The 26987-nt window shown below is 36.6% G+C and overlaps 1 long non-coding RNA gene and 1 pseudogene across 1 annotated transcript; both read right to left on the bottom strand.

The window, feature by feature from the left end:
- Positions 1-2902: 2902 nt before the first annotated feature.
- On the bottom strand, positions 2903-8219 carry LOC113301818 (annotated as a pseudogene).
- A 229-nt stretch (positions 8220-8448) lies between these two features.
- Positions 8449-23516, bottom strand: LOC113301817. Its single transcript, XR_003336497.1, has 2 exons — positions 22672-23516; positions 8449-8930 (listed from the first exon to the last, which is right to left on the bottom strand). It is a non-coding gene; the product is annotated as an uncharacterized LOC113301817 (long non-coding RNA).
- Between the last annotated feature and the right edge of the window lie 3471 nt (positions 23517-26987).

Below are 26987 nucleotides of genomic sequence, written 5' to 3'. Positions count from 1 at the left end.
AAATTGAAAATAACGTTATGGACTTTGTCACAAATTTGATTTACAGAAAGAAGTTTTGCAGGCATACCTCAAACATAAAACATGTCACGTATTTCAGGCACACTGGGTATTTTCATCGTTCCTTTTTGTTGAGTAGAACAACTCTTATCTCGAAAGCTTATAGGTCCTCCTTTGTAATTATTTATGTCTACGAACTAAGATAAACCTCCTATCATATGCCTGCTAAATACACTTTCAGGACACCATTGAAATTTTGATATGGATTTAAAAGAAAATGCTCCGATGCTGACAATATTACTTCCCTTTTTAGGATGTTTAATCAGATTTTCTGTAAAAAGCTTTCTGATCTTAGACAAGAGTTATTAAGCATTTTTGTGAAAATCCTTAGCTTCATCAATCTTCTGCCTAAAACGTTTACAAGTGCGTTGGTAGTTACTATTCAAGCCGAAAAACATATAAGGAATTGATTTTCGTCTTGACTCACTCTCTCTCCCCTCCTCCAACCTCCCCAAAAAAAGTATCACTTATTTTGGGACAAGTATCTAAAGTGAAAACATCCATTTTTTTCAGCGAGGGAGAGAGTGACAAATAGAAAATTGAGCACAGGAGAGGCGAGAAGGACGTCTATAGGATTGCTCGGATGCGCGAGAAGAAGACATGCGACTTAATCCAAGTCAAATGCATAAAGGACGCAAAAGATCGAGTCTTGGTGGAGGACTCGGAGATAAAGGCAAACGGAAGGAATACTTCGACGGACTTTTTAATGAAGGGGTGAAACTCCCACGGTCGAAATTGTAAACCCAGTTGAGGACACCACAGAGTGAGTTGCTTAGAACATACACGAGAGCTAAGTAAAGGAGGCCCTAAGAAGGATTAAAGTATGGAATACATTGGGACCCGATACCATCCCTATTGAGGTGTGGAAGTGCCTTGGGGATGAAGAGATAACTTGGCTAACCAAGTTATTCAATAGCATCTTCCAATCAAACCGGATGTCGAACGAACGGGGAAGAAGCGCAATGGTACTGATTAAACAAAAAGGACATCCAAAAGTTGCACGAACTACAAAGGCATCAATCTGATGAGCCATACAATGAAGCTGTGGGGAAGAGTCATTGATCGTTGCTTACGAAGGGAAACTGGCGTAACGAAGAACCCGTTTGGATTTATATCTGGGATATCAACCACAAAAGCGACATTCCTGGTGAGACAACTAATGGAAAAAAACTGGGAACAAAAGCGAGACCTGCACATGGTATTTATTGACCTCGAGAAAGCGTACGACAGAGTTCCGCGCGAGGTGATGTGGTGGGCCTTCGAAAAGAAAAAGGTAGCAGCGAAGTACATAACCTTAATCAAGGATATGTACGAGAGAGCGGTGACCGGTGTTGGGACGTGCGATGGATTCACGAGCGACTTTCTGATCAAGATAGGGCTACACCAAGGATCATCCTTGAGTCCCTACATTTTTTTCTCTAGTAATAGATCAAGTTATGAGGGACGTTTAGGGAGAGATCCCGTGGTGTATGCTCTTTACGGATGATGTGGCGCAAATTGACGAGACCAAGACCGATGGCGAAAAAAAACTAGAGTGGTGTCGACAAACTCTAATTTCGAAGGGATTTAGACTCCGTAGGACCAAGATTGAGTATCTAAGGTGCAATTTCAATGATACCAGGTCTGACGACGGGGATATTTTGCTAGACGTGCATCTAGTACCAAGGAATGACTCCTTTCGGCGTCTGGGATCGATGATCCAAAGCGACGGCGGAATTGGTGAGGACATTAGACATAGGACCCAAACGGGGTAGGCAAAATGGAGATTGGCAACGAGCGTCCTCTGCGACAGAAATTCCCACCAAAGCTGAAAGGAAAGTTCTACAAACGACGATTCGACCGGTGATGGTGTATGGAGCGGAATACTGGTATGCTAAAAACCAGCACATTAGAGAGTTGGACGTAACAAAGATGTATATGCTGAGGTGGACCTGCGGACATACGAGACACGACCAATCAGGAATGAGCATATACGCAAGAAACTTGGGGTAGCTCCAATTGGGGAGATGTTCAGCTAGCATCGGTTGTGCTGGTTTGGGCATTTCCAGTGAAGAGCGTCAGATGCAACTGGTCGCACAAAACTAATCAAGCAGGATGAAGGAAGAATCAGACGCAGAGATCGACCGAAATCGACTTGGGAGGAAGTTGTGAAATGGGGTCTGAACCGACAGAATTTATCTGAAGGACTGGCGTTGGACAGACACGCGTGGAGAGCAACAATCCACATTATAGAAGCATGATATATGAACTTGGACCGAGGATTCACCCTACAACCAACAAACATTTAAAACCATTTTAGCAGGAATGTGAAGGGGGATTTCCCCGTAGCTCAGCATCCCGAGCAGGGATAAAGTGTATGTGCCGAGGTCTTGAATACATAAGCCCATCATGGTGGTGACTCCACTCCCTGTACCAAAACGAACCCGGTACGGAAAGCGTCAAGGATCTTCATTTCACTTGTGTTATTACCTACACAGCTTATACCTTAGCCAGGATAAAAGGAGTAGGTTTTGTCGAGGCGAGCAAGCTGGCGTAAAATCTGTCATATCTTCATGAGATGAACCGATAGAAGCACCGATCTCTTGGGCTTTCTTGGCGTTCATATCTAGCCTACCCCAGCTTGCTTGGGGAAAAAAGGTTTTTTTTTCTGTTTTTGGAGAGAGAAACTGATAATATGATAAGACACCAGTCCATATTGATCTTGTATTCTTGTTGCCAGCTTGTATGTCCGTTCACCTGTTTTAAAAAATGGCCAGATGGAAACTGATAATTGTTCCCATTTCTCATTTCTGGATATGTTATATCTGCAAAAACAGTACCAAATACCTTTGACGGAGACAGATATGAGACTCCAAAAAAAAGATGAATTATTACACTTTGTAGCAAAATAAAAAGTACAGTTAGGTGATACACCAACTTATATTTCTCACAGGTGCTTTCGACATTTTTATTTACATGGTAAAACAGAAAGAAGTGTCATATGTAGTAGCTGGAAAGATGTTAAATTGGGTTTACAACAATCGCATGTGCACTTTACACTTCATCAGCCTGCAGAAAGATGCGGTGTGGTCGGGGTGGGTGGGGGGTGGGGGGCATATTAGGTCAAGTGCAATCATGGATGTTTTAGTTTCAAGCGCATCGGTGAAAACCAACTTCTAAGTTTAACTGAAGTTCCCAGTTCGTTCGGACTTCATATTTCCTGTTATTTGCTCTTGGGGTCGATTTATCTTCATGAGTTGTTGAAAGGTAACTGCTGTGACCATCATTAGGCGTCCATAGAGCTGTGATTCCTGAAATAAAAATTGCTAAATTAGTCATGATGTTCCGATAAAATTTCTGGGTTTGAACATAACAGATTTTTGTTTACTAATCTTGTTTTACGAGAAAAACTTATAAATAGTGCAACTTAGGAGACATTCACCAGAAAAACAGCTTAATAAGGTTCCACATTACCGTACATATCTGTTTGGCCTCTGTGTAATGCTGAGAGGAGGTGATTTCCCATATCCATAACAGTTCTCCTTTCTCATGTTTTTAAGAAGACTGTTCCGCAGTTTCCTACATTAGATCTCAAGTTGCTTCCGTTTTAGAACCAATTTTCAGCTTCCACAAAAATGAGACCCCCATATTATTCATAGACTCCATAACTTCCCCAGCTCTTATCTCATTTCCAGCTGACCTGTACCGGTGCACAGCTGTACTCATCATAAAAGTATCTGGTTCCACAAAGTTGCTTATCGTTTCAAAGAAAGAGATGCCTTCCTTGGTATATCCGTGGTGCATATAACCCCTCAGCATCGTCCTTTCACATGCTAGATCAGGATTCAATCCCACAGACATGAGGTCTCTATAGACCCTTTCAGCATCACCCATTAATCCCGCATTTGTAAACGTACGCAATACATGGTTGAGATGTACAAGGGAAGGAGAGATTCCTGTTCTCTTCGTTTCATCAAGAATTTCCTCTGCTTCTGAGTATTTACCGCACTTTGTGTAAGCTCGTATCAGGGCTAGGTAGGTGAAGGAATCAGGGGAGCAACCAGTTCTTTGCATGGCTTGGAAAAGTTTCTCAGCTTCATCAGAGAGTCCCACAATAGCATATGCATTGATCATAATATTGTAGCTAACCTGTAGTTGAAACAGAAATAGATAAAAATAACGAAATACATCTTGCTAATAAAACCATCCAATTTGCGCAAATTTAATACTAATTAGGAATTTCACCTGCCCAGGTTGTATCCCTTCTTCCTGCATTTGGATGAACAATTGAGAAGCTTCACGCCACTTACCTACATAGAAAATACCATGTAGTATGAAATTAAATATATTACAAATAACTAATTCCAATATGAAGTGAAGTTATGAAAGAAAAAAATGAAGTGAAGTTACGAGAAAAAAAAAAGTAAAGAAAAAGCAAAAGGTTTGGCATTCCAAGATATACGAGTATGATTCAAACTGCAGTTCCATAAGATCTCATTTTTTGGATCATTACCAGCCTTCCCGTAATAGCTAATCATGTTGGTGTATGCTTTCTCATCCAATGAGATATTCAAATCCCTTGCCATGCTAAGCATCTCCACAGCCTTCTCCAGCTTTCGGCCCCGGCCGTACACACTGCCGTTATTAACCAACAATAGACAAATATCTCAGAAGAATTGAGACAAGATTTAACACCTAGACCAACAATTATTCTCTTTCTGCTGATCAATTTTTTTTTCTCTTTCTGTCTTTACTTATCTGTAAGTTTATGGTGATAGTTACCTAATCATTGTGTTAAATGTCTGAATTGATGGACTAACTCCATTAGAAATCATGCGATCGAAGATGCTGGTTGCAAAATGCAACTTACCTACAAGACATTAAATGTATCATTTAAAGCTTTAATATGCATATCATTCTCTTCAGTTATTAACAGTCAACTAAAAGAAGATCGGTAGCCAACTAACCAGCTTCTAACATGGCCTTGATAAATGTATTGTATGCTACGGTATCAAGCTTCACCTGTTCCTGAAAGCTTTTGCGGATAATTCCATCTGCCACTCCCAGCTTGCCTGATTCCCCAGAGTAGCAATAAAATAAGGAATGAAATACAGATCAAAAAGAACTATATATAGCTAGATTTACAATTCACTGAAGTATGACGAAACATTTTGCAGCACACACCGTAAGTGGTCAAAGTGTTGACAACCATGCTGATCAGTACAGCATCTATGTTATGCCCTTTCTTAACCATTTCGTCATACATCCAGCTTACTTCTTCCAGTTTACCACACTTGGCAAATGCATCAATCATAGAACTATATACTCGTTTCATTGAAGCAGGGAAATATGCAGCAGCTGCATACACTTCCTGGGCTTTATCCAATTGCTGAAGCTTTCCATATAGATTGATCATAGAAGCAATTGCTGCATCCTCAGGTCTATGACCTAGCTTGATTACTTCATTATAGAGAAACTTGGCTTTAGATGAATTACCTTCAAAAGAAATGATTGTCAGACCAAACAAATATCAAAAGCTATGTGGAAGAAGTGTTCTTTTGATTACAGAACTTGCATAAACAGAACAACAGCAAACAAGCTAGTGCACATTGAAGACGTCTTACCTTCCCTATTTGATTTGCTTATAAGTTGGCTAGCTATTGACAAGCCAACAGGGGTCTGCAGCAAATTTTTCAGGGTTTGCATCTTCTCAGTGGTAGGATCATCTACAGAATATAGACTAATCAACAGTTCAAGTGCCATACTGTCAGGAAGACCTAGAGTAACAGAACTATCCTCTGCTATCTCAACTGTCTTGGATTTTCCACACAGAATCATCAAAAATGCCTGTAAGAAATTGCTACTCACCGCAACCGAACTCTGTCCCATCTCTTCTGTTAATTGCTTGGCATCTTCTAACATGCCATGGTTGCAAAACATTTTCATGACCATCTTGTACAGTTCTTCATCAAATTGTACTTGATCTTTTCTTAATTGAACAACGAACGCCTTGGACTTCTCAGGAAGATCAAGTTTCATATATAGGCTAAGCATATCCTTACAGGAGGATGCATCTGGAAGCCCAGTCTTGTATAAAGACTGGAAAGAAAGTTCGGCGGACCCCACGTCCTCCTTCGCAACATAACACTGGAGTAAGACAGTATAAGCAAACTTAGAGAACATAATGTTCCTAGACTTCATAAGATCCAAAACATTTAACGCTTTGTCAAACTTTCCCGCAGTCAAATGTACTTGTGCCATAGACACAAACGTTTTCTCATCAGTGAGAATCCCTAACTGCTCAATCTCTTCGAATGTGTTTTGTGAATCCTCGTAAAGACCGAGTTTGCCATATATTCTAATAAGTAAACCATATATGACTTCATCTGCAACCACTTTACACTTCGCCATCTCCGAGAAGAGAGCTAGGGCTTTAGGATAGTCTCCATTTTTGTAATATAAAGCTAAAAGTGAAGCACAAGTATAGTTACTAGGAATGATTCTCAGAGATCTCATTTCTTGGTAATGCTTCGTCTTGATTCCCGTGTTTAGCACTTAAAGTGATGAGAAGGCTATAAGTAACTTCCTCTGGGGTGAATCCAGATTTCTTCATTTCATAGAATGTCTCAAAGGCCTCTCTGACAAGACCTTCTTTTGCAAATGAGCAAATAACCACCGTATAGGTGAAATGAGTGGGGGCCACCTTTACATCCATCATCTGTCTCCACAAATAGATAGCCTCGGTGTGCAGTGATTTCTTCTGCAAAGACGAGATCAAGAATTTGAAAACTGAAACAGAAGGTACGATTCCACGCTCTTGAACTGCAGAATAGAAAGATATCATAGGTTTATGGCGCCCCCATCTAGCGTATGCACATAACATGGTCCCACAAGCCACTTCATCTGCTTCACAGTCTGCTTCAAGCATTTCAAGAAATGTTTGTTCAGCGAGTTTGATCTTTCCAACTTGGCCGTATATACGTAAAACAATGGTGTAGACGATCACGCTGGGACGGTAACATAGCTGCATTCATAGTCACAGGTAAATTTCGAACTTGAAAATTCTAGTGAAAGTATGCGAATTGGCTTTTTACGGGTACCAAAAGAACTGCATAAACAGAACCAAAATCTAGCTAAAGTTTGCAAATTGAATTTCTATTGGTGCCATATGACTGCTGAACCATAAGAGCAAACTAGATGAAGGAACTCGAAGACGTTAACATATCATGAACCATATTATTTTACCTTTCGTTGTTTGATAAAAGATGTGGTTTTCCATATCAAAAACCTTAGCTGCAAAGTGTTAGTTTGGTATTACAGCAGAATCAATAAATTTCTCATTTTCTCACCAATTTCCTTCGAATAAACATCTTAATGAAACCCGATTAGTAAATCAATCATAATTTTAATTCAAGATGAGTTTAGTAAAAGAAACCTCCTCATGATTCCACAAATTCAAGTAACCAACAGACAGCTTAAAGTTGTCATCGTTTCATGTTAAAACTAATTCCTTGAGGTTGAGGGGTGACATTTGCCAATGCCTTATTTTATAGCATAAAGTTCTCATTAATCTCATCAATCATCAACTGAAAAAACTGAACATATCCAATGAAATCAGAGAAAACAAAAGAGCAGTTATGCGAATTTACCTGCAACTTCATCCAATTAAAGAAATCTCGAACTTGTCGCCAACCTTTCTGCTCCTTCAAAACAATACACATCTCTCTAAATGTCAATTTAGTAACAAAAGAACTCATAACTTGCCTCATATCATAAGAGCCGTCAACCCTAGTTGACAAATTCCTAACAACCCTAATTGCAGCAACAACATGTTTCCCATATATATGTCCATCTCCATCATCTTTCAAAAACTGTACCATTTGTTCAGGAGTTCTCTTAATTAATTTAGGCGTTTGAGCTTGTGAACCTTGATTTCTTCTTAATACACTAAGATAACGAGCTTTGGCATTGATTATTCGACGAGCATCATCATCTGAGAGGCGTTTTTTAGGGTCTCTTTTGTAGGGTTTTGATTTGATTGAATTTCCATCACTTGGTGTCCAAGGATCTGGTTTGACTGAACAAGTAATGGTGAATTTAGGGGTTTTGCGAGGTTTAAGAGAGGTACGGTTTTGGCGGGAAGGGGGAGGAGGAGAAAGAAAAGGGTTTTGAAGGGAATTCATGATCACTTCCAGAAGAGTTCAAGGAATGGACTTGGGAGTTTCACAAGAGCCATATAATTCATTTCGTTGTCACTGTCCGAGAGGATAGAATTTTCAAATTACATTTTTGGTTTCGTTCTTATTTTGATTTTTTTGGTTGGCAGTTAATTAACGCAAAGTAACTTTTTTTTTTCTGAAAATGGAAATATATTACCGGAAGAGTTGGCTAAGCATTTGGTTCAGTCTCCTTAGGAGCGAGCTCAGATAGAGTTGTCCCGCTAATGATTGATTAGCCTCATTTTGAACTGGTACAAGGTTTGTACTTATATTACAAGATTCATAAGCTTTAACAGTGTCAAAAGCAATTGTTGGAATTAAAAGTAAGGGAGCTTGGTCTAACCAAGAAATTGCAGTGGTACTTTTTCTTCATTTCTTTGCCAATTGGTCTGCCACTTTGTTTGCTCGTCTGTCTACGTATTGGAAACCCAAAAAAGAGACCATTTGTTCTACTAGCTTCTTAACTTCTTCTAGAATTGCAATGCTTTGCTATTGGATAGTTGATTCATTTCCCTGTAAATACCTAATTGCTGCCCTGTTATCTCCTTCTATGACCAGATGTTGTATGTTATGTAGTTTGGCCCATTTAACTGCTTGAAGGAGAACTAGAGCTTCTGCTTCTTCATCAGTGGAAGTCCTGAAGATGCCTGATTCAGCTCCTTTGAAGGTTCCTGTCTAATTACGAAGAACAAAACCAAAGCCTGTATTAGTTTTTTCAGACAACCAAGAAACATCACAATTTAGTTTGAAAGTATTTGTGATTAGGAAGGTCCGATGTGGTATTGTTTGATGGTTCTATCTTGTGTTTGACTCAAACTATTCAAAGTCATTGGATGCCAGTACTCATAGTGTCTTGATATATCTAATGCTAACTGAATTGGTGTTTTAGTTTTATCTTCAAATATCCTAAGAGCAACTGCAATGGACGAGTAAACCCAAATTTTCAGTCGAGTGGGCTGGCGTAGTGGGACGGACCATCGATCAAAATTTGATCAAAGAGTAAAATCCAGACCAAATTTGGTCTGCGATCAAGACCAAATCCAAATATAGTCGGGCGTTGATATAATCTCCGCTACACATCGGGCGTTGATATAATCTCCGCCATTCATCGAGCGTTGATATAATGTCCGCTACACAAGGGGCGTTGATATAATGTACGCCTGAAACGGGGCGCTGATTAAATGTACGCCCGATGGGGCGTTTATAAAGTTAACGCGCGAAATGGGGCGTTCATTTACTTAACGCCCCACTCCAATTTATGAAACTTGCATGGGGCGGGCTTTATACCTCCGCCCCTTTTTTTTCTTTTTTGTTTCTGAAGCGTAGACTATACCAACGCCCCACTCGGGCGTTATCTTTACCAACGCCTGATCCCAGGCGTAATGTTTATCAACGCGCCACCAAATATACTCTTTTCCCACTACGCCACATGACGGACTAAACCCAAATTTGGTCTTTTTTTTTAGTCTTTGGTCTTTGGTTATACTCGCACCACTGTGGACGCTCTAAGACACCTTTCTTTCTGAATAAATCAGCACTTGGTTGCAGCTAGTACCATTGAGATGGAATTCAAATCTCTTGCTAACCATTCATTATATTTATGAAGAAAGAAGTATTAACATAAGCTGACTTAAGAGGTACTTCCTGAAATGCCACTGGTTGTAGATTCCACACAGCTTTAGCATAGTCACAGTCAAAGAACATATGAAAAGTAGATTCCAAAACAGTTTTACAGAAAATGTATTTGTTGTCCACTGATTTCAACTTTTGTTTTGTAGGTAATGCATCTTGCAGGCATTTCCAAATAAACAGTTTGATTCTCTGCGAAGTATCCATGCTCCATAATAATCCTTTCCAAAACTTCTTTGTTTTGTCGGGGATGGTGTTAGATGGATTCGGTAACTTTGCATATAAAGATTTAACGGTGAATTAACTGTTCTTTGTTAATGTCCATCTTAGTTTATCTCTTTTTAGACTTCCCTGGTCATTGGTATAAATTCTAATATTGGTGATCTCTTGCACTATTGAATTGTCAAATAATGATTGTATCAAATCAATTTTCCACCTTTTGGTGTTTGAGTCGATTAACTCAGACACAAGTGTTATTGTTGTGTTTCCTAAAAGAACAGACTCTGACAAGGTCTCTTCTCTAGCTGGTAGCCATTTATCATCCCATATGTTTATGGATTTTCCATCGCCCACTTCCCATATGCTATACTTTTTGATATGTTCTATTTCTTGCAAGATGCATTTCCAAACCCAAAATGCTTGTGATTTCTTCTTAGAATGTAAAGCTCCTGTTTTCTTAAAGTGTTTACCTTTTAAGATATGCGACCACGGGTCACTAGAGCTACTGACTAGCCTCCGATCTATTTTACTAATCATGGCTTGGTTCACTTTGTTTGCCTCCTTAAAGCCTAAGCCTTCTTGTTCTATTGGTTTACATAGAAAATCAAAGGATTTTATGTAGATACCTTTAGAATTTATGTGTTTCCCCCACCAAAAGTCTCTTTGAATGTTAATTGATTCTTTTGGTTATCATCTTTGGAAGAACAAAACATCTCATACTGAAAATAGGCATGCTAGATAAAGCAGCTTTGTTTAGCACTATTTTACTTGGCTATGACAAGACCTTTTCTAGCCAGTTTTTTATGTTTTGTTCCATTTTTTCAATTATGTTGTCAAAAGCTTTTAGTTTTGATTTATCTATAAACAGAGGTACCCCTAAGTGTGTGTCTTGTATGTTTATTTTTTTGATTTTCATTAGTGTGCAGATTATGCCTTGGTGTTTACGATGTACTTTTTTACTGAAGAAAAGACCAGATTTAGTGAAATTTATTACTTGCCCTAAGGCAGCATTAAACAATTGTATGGCATCTAGTAAGTTTTTACAACTTCCTAAATCTGCCTTGGTGAACAACAGAAGATCATCTGCGAAAAAAAGGTGCGATATTGGAGTAGATTCAGGAGTTAGTTTAATTCCCTGAACTTTTACTGTAGCTTCTAAGTGACTCGGCAAACGAGAAAACACGTCAATACACAGGATGAATAAGTATGGAGAAAGAGGATCTCCTTGCCTAATTCCCCTGGTTGGTTTGAACTCAGTGCAGGGATGACCATTAAGTAAAACATCAATGGAAGAAGTGGACAAACATTGATAAATTAATGTACACCAACGTTCATAAAAACCAAAAGCTTTGAGAGTTTTTATCAGAAAGTTCCAATCTACCCTGTCAAACGCCTTTGATATGTCTATTTTTAGGCCAATATTACCTGTTTACGTTTTACTTTTTTTCATTGAGTGCACCAATTCATGAGAACAATTATGTTGTCTGAAATCTGCTTAGAGGAAAGAAAAGCAGACTGTAAAGAAGAATTAATTTTTTCAAGAGACTTTTTAAATATATTAGCCATAAGTTTAACTATGATTTTGTATGGAGTATTGCACAGACCAATTGGTCTAAAATCAACAGGGGATTTTGGAATTTTTGTTTTAGGAATTAGAAATAAGAAAGTTTTATTAAGCTCCACATTCAATTGTTTATTTAAAAAAAATCATTTATTACAGCAACTAATTGTGATCTTACTATGTAGAAAGTCACCGGAAAGTCATCTGGCCCCGGCGCCTTATTTGGTTTGAGTTTTTTAACCGCCTCCCATATTTCTTCTGGAGTTGAAACCATTGTTAAAGCACAGTTTTCCTCTAGAGAGACACATGGAGAGATATGAGAGAAAATTTGTTCATCAGTCTTAGGGGGTTTGAAAATGCGGGGGTCTAACAACCACACCCAACAATTCATTTGGCAATCTGAGAGGACTTACTCCAATATACTTTCTAGAGAATCAACTAGACAGTTAGACTCAATCTAGAATAAAGTATATCAAAGAGTTTAATATCTCTAACTCCTAATCCAATCCGCAATCAGCAAATAGAAATTTGCGAGCCCGATTGAATATAAGAGGAATTACTTGAACGGTACCAAAGACCAATGTTCAAGTGTCAATCAATGTAAATCAACAACCAAAGGTTGGATATTCTAATTGATTGATCTTAACGCACAACCTGTGATATTCAATTATATAACAAAATATAATGCAAAAAATAAATAACACAGACACCAAAATTTTGCTGACGAGGAAACCGCAAATGCAGAACCTCGGGACCTAGTCCAGATTGAATACCACACTGTATTAAGCCGCTACAGACACTAGCCTACTACAAATTAACTTCGGACTAGACTGTAGTTGAACCCCAATCAATTTCACATTGATTCAAGGTACAGTTGCGCTCCTTAAGTCTCTGATCCCAGCAGGATACTACGCACTTGATTCCCTTAGCTGATCTCACCCACAACTAAGATTTTCTACGACCCAAAGTCGAAGACTTGATAAACAAATCTGTCTCACACAGAAAAGTCTATAGGATTGAATAAATTTGTCTCCCACAAAAATATCGAAGAGTTTTTGTTTCGTCTTTTGATAAATCAAGGTGAACAGGAACCAATTGATAAACCGAACTTATATTCTCGAATAACAACCTAGTATTATCAATCACCTCATAATAAACTTAATCGACTAGCGAAACAAGTTATTGTGGAATCACAAACGATGAGACGAAGGTGTTTGTGATTACTTTTCTATCTTGCCTATCGGAGATATAAAATCTTAAGTCAATTATTCCAATTGTACTCAACACGATAAAAACAGTAAAATCAGATCACGCAACTACAAAGAGAATAGTTGGGTCTGGCTTCACAATCCCAATGAAGTCTTCAAGTCGTTAACCTACAGGATCTCGAGAAGAAACCTAAGGTTAAAGGAGAATCGACTCTAGTTATGTAACTAGTAACACACAAGAGGTGTGGGGATTAGGTTTCCCAGTTGCTACAGTTCTCCTTTATATAGCTTTCAAATCAAGATTAGCAATCCAAGTTACCTTGGTAACAAAGCATTCAATATTCACCATTAGATGAAAAACCTGACTCAACCAAGCTAATATCTTTCAACTGTTAGATCGAACTTAGCTTGTTACACAGAAATGAAATGTACCCTCATTTAGGTTTATGTAACCGTTCTTAAACGTGTACACCATGTTGGTTCACAAATAGTTAACCGAGGTTAGCCATATGATTAATCTCGTATCAACCTTATTCATCTTAACCATAACTAGTTCAAATGACTCAAATGAAACTAGTTAAAGAGTTGTTCAATTGCTATATTCTCATGGATTTATATCAGAACACAATTGAAGCAAAATCGGTTTGATTCACTTGAATCGATACATGAACATTATAGCCACGGCTTCCAAAGATTGCATTCCTTATTGATAAATGTTTTAGTTCATGAAATGAACGATTTAATAAAGCAACCAGCTTGAGTATGCGTACTTAAGTAACCAGATTTGAGTTGGTTTAGTTTCCAAACTCAGCAGAAATTTTCGGTTCGAAAACTTCCGTCAGTATGTGTACGAGTACACATACTTAAGGTGACTAGTTAAGACCTTGTTAATTCCCAAACTCAACAGAATTTTTCGGTTGGAAAACTTCCGCCAGTATGCGTACGGGTACGCATACTTAACCTGTCTCCTTCACCAATTTCGTATACACACATATGCATACTCTTGGTTCTCGGTTTATGGATTTATACACTAATGTGCGAACACACTATATATGCTTATATTCAAAGATGGTTACATAATCTCAACTCTTTATTTCAATCATTGAAACATTCTTTTATAATGTCAATAGCCGTTTTCACACACTATAGCATCAAAGCAATTTTCAAGACATTGAAATAATCATTATCGAAACATTCCAAGTCTTACACCAAATGATTGTATCACACAAACCATGTAAGATGTTACTCGGCAATTTCCTCATGATATAAGATGAATTTGGTCGAAGCGAAAGCTTACCAATACATATTTCGAGAAATATGTAAGCGAGATATACTTAGCTTGGAAATCTCAAATGTGTATAGAGAAAACTATATCGTAACACGACTTATGTCTCAATATAGGAGATAGAGTAGAAATAGACTTTCCAAGTGATAGACGAGTTTAAGTCTCCACATACCTTTTGTCGATAAAGTTCCACAAGCTCTCCTTAGTAGTTCTTCGTCTTCAAGTGATAAGCGTTGTGAAATCTAAGCTCAACTACACAAACTATGTCATAGTCTGAGACATTTATAAATAGGATAGAAATAAAGACTTATAATTTTGATCACTAACATTGACAAACATGCTTGAGATAGCAACGCATGCGAGTTCGACCGAGCAGTGCTCAAACAATCTCCCCTTTTGTCAATTTTAGTGACAAAACTATCAATACATATGGATTACAAAACAAATAAAAATTATAGCTTCTCATCCAAATGCTTGATCTCCTTGGCATCTTCAACGCGAATCTAAATCTTCTTCACTACCAAGTACTCCATGATCCTAAAGGTTGTAAGTTCAGCATCATAGTTGTTGAAAATCCTTAGCGATAACAATGAGAAAACAAGTGCTCTCGATCATTGTTATACAATGTCATAGTATTATTACACAATATCAAAGTTCAATTGTATCACAACTTTGACAACAATACTATGGTGATATGTATCACTCCCTCTTAGTCAATACTTCATCTCGACATGAAAACCACTCCCCCTTACATAATGATCCTAAACCATATGTATTTGTAGTATCACACTACACATTAAGTGTCCCCCTTTTTGTCAAGGGTCGGGATCCTGTAACAAAAACATTTGACAAAACCATTTGAAAAATCATAATATCCCTTAGATTTTGGATATCTAACGGTCCAAATTATTGTCTACGTGGCAGTTAAATTAATTCTCTTCCTCGTTTGGCTTAGAAATAATCAACCCTGACTGCAAAAATAAAACTGAAGGTAAACACTATCGGAAGATCTTCTCGTCATCCATGTCTCTTTTAGGTTACATACTGAATACCAGTCAAATATTTTTTTTTCTTTCTACATCGATCAATGTTTTTTATTCCCATTTTCCCCTCATCCTTCAGTTCTTAGTTTCAAATATCCATTGTTGATTCTTAAACAAGATCTTGGTAGAGATGTTGTCGCGGAATGAATAATATGCAGATCAATCAAAAACTTTGACGAAATGGATAATATGCAGTAGAATGAAAAACTTTGTCAAATAATGATTGTCCAAGAATCAATGATTATTTCGATGATCTGTAACGTGATTCTAAACCAACAGAATATCGTATATAAGAAATTGTGATTCATGATTTGCAAAACAAAAAAAAATAGGGAAAAAAAACTTACTCCTACATCTTTACACAGTAGCTAGGAATTAAGTTGATAATTATATATTTATTAAGATTTGTAGACCGTACAATTTGGGATTAAATTTGATAATCACAAACCCTAGGATTAATGGAAAAATTATAATATCCCCAACTATTTGTTGCATCCAAACAAGCACTATAATTGATTTCACTGCTACATCATCGATGATTTGGACCGTTGAATACATAAAATCTAACGGATACCGTAATTTGTCAAAAAGCTTTGTCAAATCATTTTGTTAGAGGATCCCGGCCCTTTTGTCAATATAAATTGGCAAAGGTACGAAAACTAGTGGGATCCTCATGAAATTTTCATAGAGATACTTCATGACCAAAAGAGAATACCATATCAACTTATTTAGATGCCACCATAAATCCGAAGCTAAATGCATTCATCAAGGAGTTTATAAAGATACACGATACCCCCTATAATATTCCACAGCCGCACTCCCCACAAAGATTTGGCAATTAAGCACAAGTTCAAAAAGAACTCTCCCCCCACAAAATGTCATTCCCGAAAGAACAACAAAGGCGACCTTACTTTCACAAGAAAAGAAGGATTTCTTTGAACATAACCAAATCACATGAAAACATGAATTTGAATACAAAATATTCAATTGAATTATCCACAAAAGAATTCATGATTAATCCAATCGAAATGCACAATTAAATTAACCACAAGAAAACCCATGATTAATTCAATTGGAATTACACAACTAAATTAACCACAAAAGTGATCAATTCAATTGGTCATGCTCGTCATGGGAGAACTTACGAAGCAACAACTAAACTGAGCACAAGAGAATGATCAATTCAATTGGTCATGCTCAAACATAAGAAAACTTATGGAGCAACACAGTATATGCACAAGAATGTGGATCGGAGATCGACCAATACTGCGGAATAGACAAGGATTCATTATATTTTCCATCACTATTTGCACAATGACATACAATAGACTTAATCCTTGTAAACAAAAGTTTTATCCTTTCTTCCATCAAAACAATGACATAAAAGGCTTTAACTTTTGTAATGTCAAAAGCTCATTCTATCTTCTATCAATACTTTCATACCGACATAATAGAGATAACTTTTGAACAAGTATGGGATAGTCACAGGTTCACGGACGTAAACAACATATCCCATAAAAACTTGTAATATATAAAATCATAAAGATTAAAATTGCAAAAAATCATCTTCCAAATAACTTAGAATTGAAATAAATAAATCTAAAAACATTAAAGATGAAAATCGTTGGATAGAGCTATGTGTACTCACAATAATGGCTATTCCCCTAGTTATTCTTCTAAAAACACAAGAAATAAATTCTCTAAAGAATATTTACTAGACATAAAGACAAACTCGTAATGCACATATAAGATGATTTGTCCTTAGAGGGTTGAATCAATCTTTTTCTCCAGGATTTACACCAATAATAGCTACCAAGGCGTATAAAAAGATTTTCTTAACAAAGAAGAACATAAAGTCATTAATGACCATGCACCAAAGTTCACATAAGATGATTGTGAACATTCAAGAATTTCATAGCAACGCGTACTACTGCACATTCTTGAACTTCCTTCTCTGTGATTCACTGATATCATTCTTGTAAAAGTTATAAATGATCTTAGAATAGGATTAATCCAATAATCCAAGTTCCCAAGTTCAAGAGAAGTAGAACAAGTGCAACGAAACGGAGCAAAATACTCAAAAACAAGAGAATGGACAATTACCAATCTTAACTCATACAAATTCAAGAATTCTCATCTCCATTTTGAAGAGAATTCAAATAGGAAGAGAATGCATAAAGAATGAGGTCACTCCGAGTTCGGACGAAGAAGATACGGCCAAAACAAGTTTACCTAATATCGACGTCTACAGGCAAGTATGCATACGGGTATGCAAACAAATTTTCATGACCTGGGGTAGTATGAAACGGGTATGCGTACTAAAACCCCTGGATTTTGATTTTAAATGATGTTATGCATACTTGGTATGTCTACCATGAAGTCCAAACATCCCGAACTACTATTTTCATACCTAAACATTTAAGAACCTTAAACACAAATCAAGTTAGGTAGAAATGAACGATAAGAAAGGTACATGGATCATTATAAGTACACTAAGAAAATAAAAAAACAAATATTTCTCAAGTTTATAGACATACCTTTTTAGAAGAATCCAATCGGATTCTACATCCTTACCGAACATACTCTGCGCGCCCCAATTCTTGTGCTTCCCTCACCGTATACATAGCAAGGAATTTCTTGGTGAGGATGCACTCCAACACAATCCAGTTGTGTTTAAGTGAAAAAATATCTTGCTCCCCATGGCACCAAGAAAAAGTTTCTTTACAACTACTCTTACATCTTACAGTATTGAAAGAAACCCAAGGGACTGTTTTTACAAGTTTTTCAAATAACATAAAAAGAGCACAAGATAATTTGTGTTCCCGATTTCTTATTTTGCACCTTACAAGAAACAGTTTCTGCAGATAATTTTCAGTATCGCATAGGGAAACTCTTTTGATAAAAAGAGACATCCTAATTTCTTCATAAGAAAGGACAATACTATTATCTTGGTAAGATGTATCAGGACTTGACCAATGAATTGATTCATGCTTAGAGGTGGTACAGTCGGAAGACTTAGACTTAAACTCTTCTTGTAAACCATTTAGTTTGCTACAACTAGTTGGATTACACAGTGGAGGAGCATTTCTCTCACTGATTAGTAAATCAATGTCAACCTCAACATGAATATTATTCATCATGACTAAATTTAGCTTATCAAGAGATTCTTGTTCTTTCTGGAGGTATAACTTAACATCAAGAGATAAGCATTCTAGTTTCTTTTGAAGCCCTGAAAACACTTCAAGGGATATAAACCTGGTGGAGATTTAGATAGAATTTCTTCTACTGATTTTATCAAATCATTCATGGAAGAGAATTCAGAAATTCCTGGATCTGGAGGTGCGTTTATAGAGATAGCACTTCTGTCCATATCAGATCGCTACAAACACAGACTTATAAGGTCTTTAACGTGTTTGCCTGCTCTGATACCAATTGAAAATGTGGGGGTCTAACAACCACACCCAACAATTCGTTTGGCAATCTGAGAGGACTTACTCCAATACACTTTCTAGAGAATCAACTAGACAGTTAGACTCAATCTAGAATAAAGTATATCAAAGAGTTTAATATCTCTAACTCTTAATTCAATCCGCAATCAGCAAATAGAAATCTGCGAGCCCGATTGAATATAAGAGGAATTACTTGAACGGTACCAAAGACCAATGTTCAAGTGTCAATCAATGTAAATCAACAACCAAAGGTTGGATATTCTAATTGATTGATCTTAACGCACAACGTGTGATATTTCAATTATATAACAAAATATAATGCGGAAAAGAAATTACAAAGACACCAGAATGTTGCTAACGAGGAAACTGCAAATGCAGAAAAACCCTGGGACCTAGTTCAGATTGAACACCACACTGTATTAAGCCGCTACAGACACTAGCCTACTACCAATTAACTTCGTATTAGACTATAGTTGAACCCTAATCAATCTCACACTGATTCAAGGTACAGTTGCGCTCCTTACGTCTCTGATCCCAACAGGATACTACGCACTTGATTCCCTTAGCTGATCTCACCCACAACTAAGAGTTGCTACGACCCAAAGTCCAAGACTTGATAAACAAATCTGTCTCACACAGAAAATTCTATGGGATTGAATAAATCTGTCTCCCACAGAAATACCCAAGAGTTTTTGTTCCATCTTTTGATAAATCAAGGTGAATAGGAACCAATTGATAAACCGAACTTATATTCCTGAAGAACAGCCTAGTATTATCAATCACCTCACAATAAACTTAATCGACTAGCGAAACAAGTTATTGTGGAATCACAAACGATGAGACGAAGGTGTTTGTGATTACTTTTCTATCTTTCCTATTGGAGGTATAAAATCTCGAGTCAATTATTCCAATTGTGCTCAACACGATAGAAACAGCAAGATCAGATCACGCAACTACAAAGAGAATAGTTGGGTTTGGCTTCACAAACCCAATGAAGTCTTCAAGTCGTTAACCTATAGGGTCTCGAGAAGAAACCTAAGGTTAAAGGAGAATTGATTATAGTTATGCAACTAGTAACACACAGGAGGCGTGGGGATTAGGTTTCCTAATTGCTAGAGTTCTCCTTTATATAGTTTTCAAATCAGGGTTTGCAGTCCAAGTTATCTTGGTAACAAAGCATTCAATATTCACCGTTAGATAAAAAACCTGATTCAACCAGGCTAATATCTTTCAACCGTTAAATCGAACTTAGCTTTTTACACAAAAATGAAATGTGCCCTCATTTAGGTTTATGTAACCGTTCCTAAACGTGTACACCATGTTGGTTCACAAATAGTTAACCGAGGTTAGCCATATGATTACTCTCATATCAACCTTATTCATCTTAACCATAACTAGTTCAAATGACTCAAACGAAACTAGTTAAAGAGTTGTTCAATTGCTATATTCGCATGGATTTATACAAGAACACAATTGAAGCAAAATCGGTTTGATTCGCTTGACTCGATACATGAACATTATAGCCACGGTTTCCAAAGATTGCATTCCTTAATGATAAATGTTTTAGTTCATGAACTGACCGATTTGATAAAGTAACCAGCTTAAGTATGCGTACGGGTATGCATACTTAAGCAATTGGATTTAAGTTGGTTTAGTTTCCAAACTCAGCAGAAATTTTCGGTTCGAAAACTTCCGCCAGTATGCGTACGGGTACGCATACTTAAGGTAAGAGCTTGTTAATTCCCAAACTCAGCAGAATTTTTCGGTTGGAAAACTTCCGCCAGTATGCGTACGGGTACGCATACTTAACTTGTCTCCTTCACTAATTTCGTACACACGCATATGCATACTCTTGGTTCCCGGTTTATGGATTTATACACTAATATGCGAACATACTATATATGCTTATATCCAAAGATGGTTACATAATATCAACTCTTTATTTCAATCATTGAAACATTCTTCTATAATGTCAATAGCCGTTTTCACACACTATAACATCAAAGCAATTTTCAAGATATTGAAATAATCATTATCGAAACATTCCAAGTCTTACACCAAACGATTGTATCACACAAACCATGTAAGATGTTACTCGGCAATTTCCTCATGATATAAGATGAACTTGGTCGAAGCGAAATCTTACCAATACATATTTCGATAAATATGTAAGCGAGATATACTCAGCTCGAAATCTCAAATGTGTATAGAGAAAACTATATCATAACACGACTTATGTCTCAATATAGGAGATAGAGTAGAAATAGACTTTCCAAGTGATAGATGAGTTTAAGTCTCCACATACCTTTTGTCGATGAAGTTCCACAAGCTCTCCTTAGTAGTTCTTTGTCTTCATGTGATAAGTATCGTGAAGTCTAAGGTCAACTACACAAACTATGTCCTATTCCGAAACATCTATAAATACGCTAGAAATCAATACTTATAGTTTTGATCACTAACATTGACAAACATGCTTGAGATAACAACACATGCGAGTTCGACCGAGCAATGCTCTAACAGGGTTTTCAGAGAACAATTAAGAAAAGTAAGAAGTCAAAACTTCCTCAATTTCAGGTCTAGAAGACACCACATTATCGTTTTTATCATGCGGACAGTCTATGTTATTTTTTATTTTTATTTTTTAAAGTAGTGACATGAAAGAAGGTTGTGTTTCTTTCCCCCAAAGCTATAGTGTTATTTCTTGATTGTTGTTTAGCGATTTCCTCTTGTGTATCATACAATGTTTCTAGTTTCGGTAATTGTTTGTTAATGAGACTAGTATTAGTGTCATTAGCTTGTTTTGATGCCAACCTTTTCAATGTTTTTTAAGAGAATTTTATTTTTTTACGAGGTTTTCCAAAAACATCTTTTTTCCAAGTACTGAGATTATCACCTAAGGTAGATATATTTTCAATTAGATCTAAGACAGGGTTTCCTAAATTTATTATCCAAGACTTTTGTATGATCTCAATGCAAGTAGGCTCTTTGAGTCAGGTATCATAAAACTTGAAAGTAGAAGATAGATGAAAAGAAGAAGGTTTTAGTGAAAGACAAATTGGCCCATGATCTGAGCCAACTGCCACCATAAGGGATGCTTCTTGGAATTCTAAACTCCAATGAGCATTGGCCAAGGCTCTGTCTAGCCTTTGCTTAATATTTTCCAGATCCTCTCTTTTGTTAATACAAGTGAAGATATTTCCCCTGAACCCTAAATCTTCCAAACCTGTTATCTGGATTAGGTTCATTACCAGTTCAATTTTCTTTCTATCGAAAGGCAGGCCACCTTCCTTTTCCTCACTATTAAATATTATGTCAAGGTACCCTATTACTAACCAGGGCATTGAGTTTAAATTTACTCTCTGCGCAATGTTTTCCAGATATCCCATTACTTCAAAATTCAAATCGTGTTTTGGTGAACCATAAAAACATGTAAGAAGCCATTCTTTTGAATGAAAATTGTTTTTTACTATGACATTTATTATATTCAGATTCCACTGAACTATTTTAAAATGGAATCCGCCAACCCAACCAATTGCCAGTCCCCCATCTATGTCGTCTGGGTCTACAATGTGGGTATTAGGAAAATAGTTTAGAATTTTTTTTACTAAACTCCTATGAGATTTAGTCTCAGATAAAAATAAAATATCAGGTTTTTCTACATTCAGTAAAGTGTTCAAATGTTGTTGAGTTTTTTTTCTGCCCACACCTTAGTGTGTTCCAGGCCAGAATTTTCATAATAAGTTTATAACTTAAGGTTTTTCTAAGTCTATCTACACTCATGTTTTTAGGAATCTTAGCTCGGCTAATGCCTTGCTCAATTTTCTTCTTGCTGGAGATTCACACCCCAATTTGATTAAAATGAAGGTTAATAATAAGTAACAACAAGTAATTAAAAGTAATACCAAACAATAAGCTATCAATAGAGTATATTTTAGAATACAGAAGGGAAGTATTTAGCATCATAGAATTGAAAAAAAATCAGGACGGGCGTAATAAAAGAGAAAATTTCAGAAATTATGTACCTCGATTCTCTTAGCTATTTTCTGTAAGAGTAGCGGATATCGAACAAATTGATCTTTTTGAGCCGGAATAGATTAAATAGAACCAGTATTCTGGGGGGCGGGGGATACCGTAGAAATGTTCCGATAATTGCAACCACAAAAATCCTTTTTTTTTTAAGAAATTATTACTGAAAGAAAACACCATAAAGGGATCCTCCTGTTTAGTGAAATCTAGGTCACAAACAGAAAGCATCGGTTATCAAATCAAGATGAAAGAAGAGCCTAGTAATTATTATGATCAAAACTAGAAACTAATATATTTAAAGGCAAAAGCAAGATTTGTGAAACCCCACCAGCAATACTGAAACGATAGAAGGAGAAAATAGGTGGAGACAGCATAATCTAAACAGAAATTAAACGACTAGAGGAAAAAACTCGAAATATGCACCTATGCCATAAGATCGAACTGGATCCCAATTTTTGAAAAACTAACTTTCATTCCTACTGTAACATAAACTTAAACAGACTAATCACGGACTTATCCAAAGGACAGAGGAAGCTGATCAAGAAACCCACCACGTTTCCAAAATCGAGATGTTTCCATATCACAAAGGATTTTAATTTTTTTTAGAAAACTCATATGCGAAAGATCACTTTAGCCTCGAAGTTTAGAAAAAACTTGCAAGATGTTATCGAACCGTTTTAACTTGATTCTTATAGGTGAATGACTAACTTACGTCCATGGTCCAACAACCGAAATTACCCAACACCTGATCCGAAAGTTTATAACTTACTTTCGGGTCCAAAAGAAAACATTCCTAAGCATTGCCCCAATTAATCCAAAACCGAGAAATTGAAATTTATGCTAAGACATAAAATCGATCATGATCGACAAGCCTTCCTTTATCAAGCATTACCAACTAAGATCCATAGCCAAAGCTAGGAGAAAAGGACAAGGTTACCCACTAACTCCTAGAAATTTCAGACATTTTACCCTTTTTTTTTTTTCCTAAAAAGGAACCTTTTCATTAATGAAAATTCGAGTCTACAATGAGTTTAAGATCGAAAATAAGAGAATACAAAGTAACAAGAACATAGCGTAAAAGTACAATACCGAGAAATTCGACAAGAGAAAAAGAAGGATTACCGGAGTAAGACGGATACAAGTATGAATACGACCCGATTAAATCGGAAGAAGGATGGTTTTTTTCAGAATTAACTTCCAACCATTTAATTTGTTTTTCTTTTATTGAAAGATGTGCTCCCAAAATAAGAGTGATTTGCTCAAATCTCTTGTAGCTAGTGATGAAGCTTCCGTCGTCAAAAGACCACCTATGGAGATTCCATCGACGGAGAAGTTGATGATGAAGATTCCGATGTACATTCCATCGTCGGAGATAACCAAGATGAAGATTTCGTCGTTGGAAAGCATGGAGAGCATCACTATTGATCTTAAAACCCAACCAAATAACTAAGAATCGCCATTAAAGCGAAGATAAACCTTAAAAGAGTAGATAAAACCACCATAATGATGTAGATAAGTAAGAAACATAATAAAAACTATACTAAAATACTAGATAACTATATTAAAATGGACTATATCTGAGCAAAGAAGGGTTGTTCTTGATGGTCTTGTCGGTGAAGAAGGAGTGAGAGAGAGAGAGGAGGAGAGAGAGGGGATCAAAGACCTTTATGGTTGGTACTCAGACATTTTCACTGGGAACTCACCAGACATGGATAGTTGTCATTAAGAACAACATCCAAGAACAGAACCCTCTATACCTTTTTCCTTATCGATTTTTACCAACAACAACACATATTTTTATTGATTACAGTTCACCCCCAAAAACTGATCTTTCACTTTCATACTTACCAAATCTCACATTCCCATTAAAAAAAAAACAATACTAGATGTGACTTATTTCCTTTTCGGTTGCACCGGCAACCACCCCTTTGAGATGAAAAGAAATTCCACTGTTAGACGGATTAGTCATTTTAACAAACACCTATTGCACGTCACAACTAAATAGTAAGTACAAAAATTGTCCAACAACCCACTACACCGATCATTAGGATTTCAAAACGGGTTTAAGAATTCAAAATGTCACCACCTCCATATTTCCTTTCTCTCTGTATTAATAACACATCAAGCCTCTTAATTTCGGTCTAATTTTCTTATTGCTAGATAATCTTCCAGCCTCCTATTCCCTATCTAATCTTATTAGTAAAACGAAATTTGGGAAAAAAAACAAATTTAATCTAACAAATTAAACCCACGCACCTAATACTTCTCCGGAAGAAATCCATGGATACCATCGTATCACTAATTCAAAAAAAAAACAACAAGAAGAAACTTGAAATACACGGTTAACAGGTGTTCTTTCTCAATCTTAAAAAAAGGTTCGACGCCCTACCACCCATTGCATAAAGAACAGTAAGGATCACAAGGCCTGAGTAATAAAGTCGACCAATTTCAATCTTAGAGAGGAGACAAGCAACACAATTTCAACAACATCATAACAAAACTGATGCTCAACAGCATCCTTTCCAAAGGAGGTCAAGACAAAAAGCAAGAAAGAAGCAGAAGAAATTGATGATGCTCAACAGCTTCCTTGTTGAAGATGCTCAACAACAATAACACAAACGAGTTTCAAAATACTGCTATCAAAATATAACAAAATTGAATTTTTTTGAAAACCCCTATTGATTCCATTCCAATCCAACCTTTTTATTGATGGTCAATCCGCAGAACCACTAACCCTTACTTACTTAAGCTAAGGAATCCAGTTTAAAAAGTTACTCCATAAAGAGAGGATTAAAAAAAATGAGAAAAAAAAACACTATTTCAGAGCTAGGAGAGATAAGAAGAGAGATCTACACTATTTTGACGCAAAGTAACCTTTAAAAACAAAAAAGAAAAAAAAAACTTAACACAATTCCGGTGGGATGGGAAAATCTTTTGCTCCCACTATGAAGCGACCAAACTTCAAAATGAGTCGATGGAAACACATCATCAACGTATTGTGTTTGACAGTATAAGAATCAATACTGAAAAAACAGATAATTAACTCATAAATGCTGGCGCAAGTTGTAAATAAAATGGTCTAAGAAACCACAAAATGCCTCCAACATAAGTTGCGGATATATTTGTTTGTCCACTGCGGATCAACAAAAATCGCACATTTCACCCAAAATCTCGCGGGCCAACAAAATTTTCCGGCGGATTAACTTCATGCATACGAATCAAAATAATTTGTTGGCGTCTCCACTAAGTCCGCCCATGGGTTACCATGAAACGCCAACTGCAACATCTGAACGGCTACATAACCTAATCATCCAACGTTTCAAAAAAATTCCACTATAAATGCTCCTCATTGCAACTCCAAATTCACACCTTATGTACCTCTAAATCTCTTCACTCAATATAATTTGTCGAAAGATGTTCAACTCTTGTTAGTTCGGCGAGCTCCGTATACTCGAGAGGAAGATTTCTCAATTTGCAAAAATATTGTGTTGTTACAAACTCATCTTGTTGAAGCACAATTTTTGGGAGTGAATTTCTGGGGGATTGTTTACGAGAAGTTCTACATTGACACCTGTAACCCGAGTCGTCGTGCTATACGTGACATACAAAATCGTTATGAGACAACTAAGAAAGGAGTAAATGAATTTGTATCTTTAACCATGCAAGTCAATCGATTTAGACTGCGGGGTGAAACTGATGTCGAGTTGGTAAAAAGATCTTTAGAGGAATGGCGAAGTTGGAATAATATGGAATTTCGTCGATATCTTTAGGTTTTGAACAAGTTCAACCTTGTTAGTTGTTGTTCCACCGAGTACATCTCAACGAAGATGGTCAATTACAAGTTTTTCGATTGGTTAATTGAATGGTTATTTCTTATTAAAAGTAATTTGATATTAACAACCATCAGTACTTTTTATAAATTAAAATTAGAATTACAAACGTAGCAGAAATAAAACTTACAAGTTTTTTTAATGTCCATCATTATTATCTTTTTGCCCTTGATTTCATTCTCCAAGATCCGGAATTCTCCCACTTGCCAACAAACTTGAGAATTGTTGAAAAACAGTATGACATTGTATAAAAGCAGAAGGAGATTTCTGGAAACCAGAAGTATTCTGTGCTGCAAACATAGAAGAGGTTGGTTGTGATGGTGTAACAAACCAATCAATATTCATAGTTAGATGAAACTTGATTCAAGCTAATATCTTTTCGCCGTTGAATGGTCTTAGCTTGTTACACACAAATGAAATATACCTTCATTTGGATATAGGTAACCGTACCTAAACGTATATATTGAGTTGGCTCAATAACA

The sequence above is a fragment of the Papaver somniferum genome, chromosome 8, assembly GCF_003573695.1.
Source record: "Papaver somniferum cultivar HN1 chromosome 8, ASM357369v1, whole genome shotgun sequence".
Taxonomy (NCBI): domain Eukaryota; kingdom Viridiplantae; phylum Streptophyta; class Magnoliopsida; order Ranunculales; family Papaveraceae; genus Papaver; species Papaver somniferum.
Note: the sequence above shows the minus strand (reverse complement) of the source record. Positions and strands in the feature narration are given on the sequence as shown.